Genomic DNA, 10,968 nt, shown 5'->3' on the forward strand with positions numbered 1-10,968 from the left:
TTTGGGGTCTAAAGGAGTGCCCGTCCCTCTGGAGCACTGAGTTGTGCCATGCGGAAAGTGATCATTAATCTCAACTTAATAAAACATAGGCTACCCCTTGCCCAATTCCTCCCAAAGAGAAAAGCGTTTGAAAATGGTTCTGTCAGGCACATAGGATGTTGCAATCCTCTGTCATGTTCTCTGCCATGTCAGGTCGACCTATAGGCCAGAAATCCTTTCACACAACATCTACTGCTTTGCGGCTTTTACACACTAGATAGGAACAAAAACAAAATCAATCTAACAACTCGACTGAGGTAAAAACCTGCTCAAAAATCCAAGAAACCACACAGATGCTGGTATAGTTTGAGCCATGTTTTGTTTCTAAATGTTATAGGAGTCCTTCTCTTCTTGTGTCTTTTTCTCACCATCATCTGCTCTGGGCCACTCCTCCAATCTCCTAAAAAAACTGTTCATATGCTGGATTTTCTGGTTAACTCAGCAGTCACAAAGGCATTTTATGAATTTAAAATAAGAAAACCTGGGAGCAGATTTTTTTCCTGCATGTTGAGCCTAATTAATATGTATTTTGAAGTGTGTCCGTGGTTAGAGAGAAAATTAGATTATTCAAATAATTCCCTCATTGTGCATCACTAAACCAGGAGTCACTATAATCTCACTCCTGGGTTATGCTTTGCTGCTATAGAGCATTGCCTCAACTTGTCTTCTTCTCTTCATGTACTGCTGTTGTCTACTGAATGCTCTACAATATTGCATTGTGCAGTGAAATGCCTGTGGCTGATGAGAATGGACAGGAGGAGGAGGAAGAAGGAGGAGGAGGAGGAGGAGGAGGAGGAGGAGGAGGAGGAGGAGGAGGAGGATGTAGAGGCTGATGTATCACTCCAGGCCAGGGATAGAAAGCTCATGAGAGGTGTAGAGGAATTTTTCATTTTTTTCTCTTGACCTCATTCTAATGTTTTGGACATGAAACACAAAAATAAACAACCTCAGTATTTTATAAATACACTCTAAAAAAAAATACACTGGCTCAACTTAAAAAAATTGTTGTAACAATTTGCATTTATCTTTTTAAGTAATTCCAACTAAGCCATAATTGAGTATTTTCCATGAGACTTTTATAGCTGGATTAACTCAATTAGTTTAGTACAACCAACACAATTTGTTTTGTCCTCTACAAGCTTAATTATGTTGAACCAACTCAATTTTTATATCAAAGATTTAGTGTTAATAAGTAGTCAAATTACTCTATTTAAGTTGCTATAATGCCTTTATTTTAATTTCCTCCAACTCAGAAAAGTCAATGCAAATTGTTACCTCAATTTTATTGAGTATAAGTAACTTATTTCACTTAAGTCAGAATAAATTAGACATGGCAATTGCAGTTTTACTGTCAAAATGTATTTATTGTAAACTTCTAATCAATAACAATTTTATTGCAATGAACCAGCAATATCAGGTGAATGACATTGTTGCAGATTTGGTAAACACTAAAGACCTGCCAAAATATCCTGTTTCTGTGCGATATCAGCACTTGAAGAACAGAAACCATCAACATTCACTCAATTCACAAAAATATACTCACAGTATAATGTACTTGAATATAAACAGTGTGATGAACTTGCACAATTTAGAAATCGTTTTCATCTTTGAGTGATTATATGATACATCTGTGACAGAATAAAATGTATATAGCAAAACTTTCCAAATGTACAGATGTGATGTATAAAACGCATGCAACATTTACTGCAGAATTAGTGGACACCCTAATTCTTCACATTTTTAGTACAGCATTTTACTTTAGATCTCAGCTGAGACATTAACTTTTACTGAACTTCAAGTGTACTTCAGGTGTAAATGTGTACTTCAAGTACTTTAAACAAGCACACAAAAACTTTTAAAATGTACAAACACAATGTATAAACATAAATGCAACATTTCCTGCTTAATAAGTGGACAGTCTTCACATTTTTTAGTACAGCAGTTTACTTTTCAGAGACATTACCTTCGGACTTGCTTTCAGACCATCCAGCTCAAGGAACACCTTTTGAAACACTTCAAAAGTGTTTCTCAGTTCCTTCGGGTAGCTGAGATTGAGTGAGTAGATCAGCCCCATTAGTAGGGCACAGGCTCTGGGTACGTCTACGTCTTCCAGGACTTCTGTTCCCTCAATCACAATCTGTGCGCTGGCTGGATCAGATGTGACACCTCTGGTTACAATTATCTTCAACACTTCAGAAGTGAGATCTCCATCAACCTAGCATAAATAGGTCAGAATCAATGTCAGAATTAAACACGAGTAACAATTAAAAACAAGACTAACACAAAGTATAGTTTTTCTGTGCTAGATTTACCTACCAACTGCTCTTTAAAGAGATTCTCCTCCTTTTCTCCGAGGTACACCATCACTCCACGGATCGCAACCTCTCTCCTCATTTCCACAGAATCATCCTGTGAATAAGACGACAAAAAATATGTATAAAAATACTCCTCAATGAGGAAGGATGTCTAATCAGGGTTCATACACATTTTTACCGATGATTTTTCAAAACTAAAACAAAACAAAAAGGAGAAGAGGACAAGGACATGTGAAAGTGGGAGAGGATGAGAGAAGCACAAGGAGAAGAGGAGGGGAGGAAATGTAGGGGGCCATGAGCAGACAAGGAGGAGGAAGTGAGGATGAGGAGAAGGGGGGGGGGGGGCAGAGTTTTTTTTACTTATTTCAAGTGAAAAATTACCGTAATTTCCGGACTATAAGCCGCTACTTTTTTCCCTCGTTCTGGTCCCTGAGGCTTATTCAACGGTGCGGCTTTTCTACGGCTTACGGTAACCAGGGGCGCGCACTACCGAGGATGCGCGAGACCGAGGCAGACATCTGGCGCCAGGTAACGAGAGCAAAACAAAGAGTAGGAGAGCGTCAGCGACAGTTTGCGCGAAGGAAGTGTTCATGCAAACACCCTCAACATGGAAAACAAACGGAGAAGTGCATATGATGCTGCTTTTAAGTTAAAGGCAATCGATCTGGCTGTCAAAGAAGGAAATAGAGCTGCTGCACGTACCCTTGACATCAATGAATCAATGGTGAGACGTTGGAGAAGGCAGCATGAAGAACTGACTTTTCATATACCGGTAGTAGGCTGGTTATTTTGATAACGTAAACGGCCGCGGGACTGCACTTTTACTGCCGTGTTACAGGCGAGCACTTTGTATTACTTTGCACCGTTGTATTATTTGTACTCTGCACGAATGCTGTTCGCCATGTCAAAGATGTGACAGTTTGATTGAATGATTGAAAGATTTATTGTTAATAAATGGGACGCTTTGCGTTCCCAAACAGTCATCTCTGTCCCGACAATCCCCTCCGTGGTAGCAGGAACCCCTATATACTACGGTAATTACACATCAAAACGCCTGCGGCTCATAGTCGGGTGCGGCTTTTATATGGAGCAATCTGTATTTTACCCTAAATATAGCTGGTTCGGCTTATAGTCAGGTGCGCTCTATAGTCCGGAAATTACGGTAGCATTAATGGGTGAAATTCAACTTGAAAATAAGTCAAAAACAGCTTACTTTGAGGTAATGTCTTAATTTTAAGAGTAATGACACATTTTGAGAAGAAATATGACAAATATTCTTTGTAAGATTTTGAGTTTTTGCTGTGAAGCATGAGGAGAAAAGGGGGAGGAAGAGAAGAGGAGGAAAAGGAAGAGAGGATGAGGAAAGCAGCATAAGAGGAGGGGGAAGAGAGGAGGAGCAGAACAAAGAGGAACAAGAGGAGGATGGAGGAGAGGATGAGGAGAGGAGTGGAAGGAGCAGAAGAGGAGTAAAAGGAAAAGACAACAAGCAGGAGCAGTGGTGGAGAGAAAGAGAAAAACGGGTAGAGGAGGGGAGGAAGAGGGGGGGAAAGGTGTTCTATTTGATATGAACCACGTTATATACATTCATACCTCTTGCAGCATCTTCATTATGCGCTGAATAGCCACTCCTGCAGCCCCTCCCCTTGACAACACAAAGGACATGATCTTTGGGGTGTACTCGTCCAGTTTCGCCATAAATGTTGTCTCCAAGTTAACTGTAGTGACTCTTCTGAATTCTTCGTTTATCTGTATAAAAATAAAAAAGGCACAAATAAAAAAGCACAATTTGTTAATGTAGTGAAATTGATTTCAATATAGCAAATAATGCAAACCATATCATGAAAAAATATTTACCTGAGCTGCATTGAAAAGAGCAGGCCATCGGTCCTTTAAGCCACTGACTGGTGGTGCTACATTGACAGCTTCCTGTCTGCGAATTGAAAATGTTTTTGCCATTTTTTCACTGATGATCTGGCGATTGTTCCTCTTCTTTACTTCACTAAGGAGATCCAATCTCTCATGTTCCAAACTTTTTTCTGTTTCTCCTTGTGAGTGAGGAGGTAAAAAGTTCACCTCTGCCTTTCTTGGCTTTTTGATATTCTTTGCCGGTGCTTTCTCATGTCCTCGCTTCTTTGACAGAGTGTTGACCTCAAGCTCAAGACATCCAACCTTTTTCAATTTAGATGTATAGTTGCCCATTTTATATTTTAGTCTTTGTTGCCATCCATAGCTTCCATTATACGATCCTGGCTCTTTTAGGCAAGGATGCTTGCGAATCAGTGCTTCAGCAACATCAGCCCTATGTGCGTTTGTTGGGTAGGCAACATACTGAAACATGCTTTCTGCCAGTTTCTCAAGGATGTCTGGAAGAATTGTGGTAAAGTTGACATGAATTCCATCTTTCTTGAAAGCTTCATTTCCTGCGGCAAGCACAAGCTCTGTGTCGTAGGCAAAGCGAGGTATTTGGAATTCAGTTGGCCAACGCTGTGAACGCTCATGTCCAGAGGATGAAAGTATCACTGTATCCTGTGATCCAGAAGAGCAAGTGCTGGTAGAAGAATAGTTGGAAGTCTCTGTATAATTGACTGAGGCTGCATCTGCACTTGTGATGGAGGTCTCAGCTGCACTTTCAACAGGATAGTCCACATCAGTGAAGGTCATAGTCAATGTGGGAGGTTCAACAATGTGAAACACCTTAATAGAGTCCTTGTCCTTGATGTCACTTGTTGAGGAAAGGGAGAAATATTCCTCTCCAAAATCAGCATCCTTATAATGAAAAGTGAAGTTCCCATCAAGCTCTCTTTCACAATGGACTCAAGTTCTTCCACAGTTTCAGGAATTCCATGAGGCAAGTCCAGTTTGCGTACGTCATGGTCCTGAAGAATGACCCGAAGTTTGGCTTGAGACATTGGAGCATCTGTATGTGAAAACACATCACTTAAAGAGTTGTTCCATTTCAATGAAAAATCTGTCATATACTCACCCTTATGCTGGTGGCAGGTTGAAAATCTTTCTGGAGATTCAGAGGAAAACAGCTTGCAGCATTCTTCCACAAAAAAAGATTTCAATTGTGACTACCGAAAAATGTTAAATTTCACAAAATAAAAATGCATTCAAACTGCTCATGTGCTTTAATCTACATCTCCTGAATTCTCCACATGCAGAGTTGACTTGAAAAAGACGTAATTTACACCGTGATTTTATACTAAAGCCTCACTGTACATCTTAGCATACAGCCACGGTCATGTGTGCGTGCACACACCATCTTGACTGGTGTGTGGGGACTGTGCACACACGTGCAGCTCTGAGGTGTGCAGCAACAGTGTAGATATTGGCAAATAAAATGTAAATGATGTCTTTTCAACTCTGCATGGACACTTCAGGGTACTTTGATTAAGGCAAACAAGCAGTTTGAGGGCATTTTTATGTTTTGAGTAATTTAACATTTTTTGGTACACAATATCCTTCTTAAGGTTGTCACAATTGGGTGAATGCTGTAATCTGTTTTCCCCTGAATCCCTGGGAGTATTTCATGGATTCAAAAAATTCACCCGAATGAATGAGGGCGAGGAAATAATGAACTATTCTCTTAAGTTTAAGTTATAGAATACATGCAGTCACATCTCCTAAACATTCAGTATCAGAGGAGAATATTAACACTGCAATTTATTTGAGATACAAGCACTGGATTTGGTCTTTATCAAATTTGCAATATTAACCAGCATACAGGAAAGTTCTATGCTGCTCATTACTTCAAGAAGTTAGCTTTTCCATTAGACTGACATTTTCTTACTTATTTTTGAAAGAAAAAATAAACTTCTACAAATCCTACTGCAAATCGAAAAGACCATTATATACATCTGTTTACAGACATTTTTTCTATGGCAAATGACAATAGTAGGAGGACAGCATTTTAAAGTTAATGAATTTCACTGAAGCACAATGTAATGAAAGTAAAATGGCAGAGATTAGGAAATTCCGGTGGATAAAAATGATGTGATAAATTCACAAAAAAGCCACAACTATTTCACATTCTAAATAAACAAAAACAGCCTGGTGTAGTTGGCGCGTTAGCGGCTAACGACTAGCGCTTCCCTGTTCATTTATCATTATTAGCATAAGCGGTTGACGGCTAGCGCCTTTCCACAACATATTACTCACCAATGCCAGCTCATTTATGTGTCTGCAAACGCGAGGGCTGAAAATTCATGCCCGCAGCTGTTCTGGGACCGCAAGTTTAGGCACCTTGTAGCCTACTCTAACACACTTCTAACATTAAAAGTTAAGTTACTTTGAAGACATTAGCTAGCTAGCTAAAAACCGAGGACAAAGCATGCTGCGACATTTCAATTTTAGTGTTGTGACTGAGCGTTGATAGTTACTTGCTGTTGCAAATAGAATTAATAACATAAAAAAAAACATTTACTCACCAAGTAAAGTTAGTCTGAGCTGACCTTCACGCCTTGTGGGCTCGGATGGCTCCCTCTGGCCATTGCTGGGGGAGTCTGGCAGCATAAAATGGCTGCTGGTCACCACATGCACACATGAAAGGAAGCTGCACTAACTTAATATTATAATACAATATTAAGTTTCATTAACTTAATACCGTTCTTTGTTAATTGAAAGCAGAAATGCTTGTCCAAAATCAATATATTTCTGAGTTAAGACATCTTTCTTCATTTTTAATTTTGATCAACTACTTGAAATAAGTTATCAACTTAATAAAACAATGGACATGTAACAAATTGTATTTTTTATGCTGAAAAAGCTCATGTTTTTTAAGTCATACTAACTAACCTCCTGAATCATTTCTTAGAGTGTACGGTCACGTGGAATAAATCAAACCTCCGCGGCATGTTGCATCATTCTATTTGGGGTCACAACCCCAAATACACTCACTCAAATATACATGCACTTCACACTCGTTGGATTCTTGTAACAACCTGAGTGACTGTTGAATTTTTCATGGACCGGAACCAAAAATACCCTACAAAAAAGCTTTGCCTGTTCCCCTCACACCGCACTATACCAGGACCCAGCCTTGAGCCACAACAAACTTGCACAGATGCTCGCCGTTTAAGCACCTTTCCTGCAAAATAAATGAATGTTGTCATTGAACGTGTGCATAAATAAATATCATCAATAAAGAGCTGCAGTAACATGCTTCGAAAAATCTAAAATAACACAACACTCATCATTAGCTCTCTGGTCAAAAGGAGACAGCCAGTGAATGACCTCTCGATCCACATTTCCCACCTCAGCTTGCCCTTGCCTTCATCATCTTCTGCCAGAATCTGCAGTAACCAAGGTGACCCACTGCACTTAGCATACATGAACACTTAGCGGCTTACGCATCCACAAGCACATTTTCACTTAGTCTATGCTGCTTACTTGCTCTGTGGCACATATATAGGGTTTCAAAACATTAAAATAAATACCACAATACATCACAGGAAAAAATTATGCATGAGACAAAAAGAACGACATTTAACAATGAAATCAGAAGACATCCATGCACAGAACGTGTGCAGCACGAACACTTTCACTAGACGTGGTGAGACAAAAGAGCCCAAAATCATACATTTTGCAGGGTTCCCTGTAGATTGTCTGATTTTTTGGAGACATTATTCAGAATTGCACAGACAGTAAGTAAACTCTCTTGTCAATCAAATATACAAAGAGAAAGTCTCTATTTTGTTTGCTCTTTCTATTTGGCTGCTGAAACCCAGACTGTGCGGTATAGCGCTGCAGGGAAAAGAGTGAGGACTGAAAAAAAAAAACTCCATGCTCGCACTCGTGCATGAGGGGAAGAGCTTTACTCTGCAGCTGCACATGCTTCACTGAGCCAGCATCCCTCTCAAACCAAGATCTGACTTATTTTTTGATGTGGATTACCCAACAATATTGCCTGTTCGTTTGAAGTCTTTGGCTATTTAAAAAGGAACATTGATTATTAAAGCCAGATATAAGTGGTGGTGCATGATTAGCACTTAATCTTTCAAATCTTTTGGAAGAGCTGAATTAAACCTGCTCGACCCAAAGCTGAACTGATTTAAAGCATCAGAGCAGCTGCTACAAGTGCTTACTGACTACTGATATGACACAATTCTGATTTGATTCACCTACAAAAATAAATAAAAGCTAAAAACATCATAGTCCTTGATGCTTCAGGCTGTCCCCGCCCCAACAAGACAAACATCATGAACTATTCAGCAACAATTAAGCGAAGCCCACTAGCCCAAAGCAAAACAGGCATCAGCTGAACATCACTGTAAACTAGACATGTGATTTGCCTCCCAGCAGCTTGTAGTGGGCTTCAATCACATCTCAAGAGACCTTGTATATTTTAAATTGCCTTATAAAGCCTCGTTTGCAGTGCAATGTTTAGTGAGAGGCTGGAGAATGAAAAATAGACATGGACATGTATCTGGAAACCAAATGATGTAAAGACAAAATCGAATCAAATGGCATCAGAATTGTCCCGATAAGTCATGTAGATATCATTATAATAAACCTGCGGGTGCACTTGCTGAGCTGTACCTTCTCCTGATTAGAAGATGAAGAAGAAGAAGAAGAAGAAGCAGCAGCAGCAGCAGCAGCAGCATCAGCCCCAGCAGCAGCAGCAGCAGCAGCAGCAGCAGCAGCCCCAGCAGCAGCAGCAGCAGCAGCAGCAGCAGCAGCAGCAGCAGCAGCAGCAGCGTTGGCGTGATTAGCAAAGCCAGGTATAGGCCACAAGTGGTCTTCCAACATTTGAATCATCCTACTCCTTGTGCTCAAAAATCCACCGCTAAGCGAGTCATAGCGTAGGTTGCACAGGATAACCACACACACACACACACACACACACACACACACACACACACACACACACACACACACACACACACACACACACACACACACACACACACACACACACACACACACACACACACACACACACACACACACACACACACACACACACACACACACACACACACACACACCACACACACAGAACACACACAAACACAACTCTCCCACTCATTCATCGCATTACATACAAATCATGTCTCTTATGGCCCCGGTTGTTTGCAACCCGCAGTGTTCACCAGCATGACAGTAACTCAGAAGAAGAGATTTTGTTGAGACATTTCGACGCACTTGTTTGAGACAATAAAGAGCTTCAGTGACAAAGCTAATTGCTGGTAAAGCATACACGCTGCCAGCAATAAAATCACATCTTTTCAAGATGGAAATCAGTAAGTCAGACATGTCTAAGAGCATCTTGAGAGGCTGTACTGCAAGCTAAAAAAAACAAGAAAAGTGGTTAAAGTGTAGGCTTTGTGGTCTTGCAGGTGTGATTGGCAGGTTTTCAGCTCAGGGTCTCACTCGACAGTGATGAAATGAAAAAGCACAAACTCGGGCAAATGATTGCAGATTATTACGCACTGCGGGATGTCTGATTCAGGCAGTGTTTTCTTATAAATTGTACTTCCCAAAATAGCAGATGGAAAATGTTTTTGACTTTAACAAGATGATAATGAGTGGCTTGTGTATACACTTGCTTTGGCCCAAGTGGCTCCCATCCAGAACTGCAACTGTAACACTTATACAGTCTCACCTCTACAACTGTGTGACTGTTTTTGATGCACCAATGTTCTCAGCACATTGCTCTGAAGCGATATTGTTATTGATTGATTGATGATGATGATGATGATGATGATGATGATGATAATAATAATAATAATAATAATAATAATAATAATAATAATAATAATCATAATAATAATAATAATCATAATAATAATAAGTAACTTGCCAGTATGTGTGTAGAAAGGTCAGTCAGATTCTCAACTTACCTAACTTAACCTATTACAGGGCTTATAATAAAAAATGCAAAGGTCCTATGAAGTAAACATTTTGATTACATGTCTTTTGTGGTTATAAAGCAGGTTGAGGTGCCACATAAATCTACTGTGAAAGTATCAAAACTCTCATTCCACAGAGAAATGCACACAGCCTGTATTCAGAAACTGTGTCTTTAAACAAACCTTCAGGGCTTCGGTATGTTTGTGATGTCACAACTATACTATTTATAGGTAGAAAGACCTGCTACAGTGTCATTTTCACTCATTCCCCGGCTGCAATGTTGGTGCAGAGAGAGGAGGCTTAAAGATACAGGCGCTAAAACGGAGCATTTCAGACAGAGTGTGAATACAGGTGTATTGAGACAGACATCCATCCATCCATCTATCCATCCAATCATCCATCATTCCATCTACAACTGCTTGTCCCTAACAGGGTTGCGGGGGGCTGGAGCCGATCCCAGCTGACATCGGGCATAAGGCTGGGTACACCCTGGACATGACGCCAGTCTATAACAGGGCACATAGAGACGTCAACAGAGACAGACAACCATTCACACCTACGGGCAATTTAGAGTCATCAATTAACCTAACACATGCATGTCTTTGGACTGTGTGAGGAACCCGGAGAAAACCCACGCAGACACGGGGAGAACATGCAAACTCCACACAGAAGGGCCCCAGCCGGAATTCGAACCAACATCCCTCTTGCTGTGAGGCGACATTGCTAACCACCATGCCGTCACTATTACAGTAACTACAGT

Source organism: Echiichthys vipera (genome assembly GCF_963691815.1).
Source record: "Echiichthys vipera genome assembly, chromosome: 14".
NCBI lineage: Eukaryota > Metazoa > Chordata > Actinopteri > Perciformes > Trachinidae > Echiichthys > Echiichthys vipera.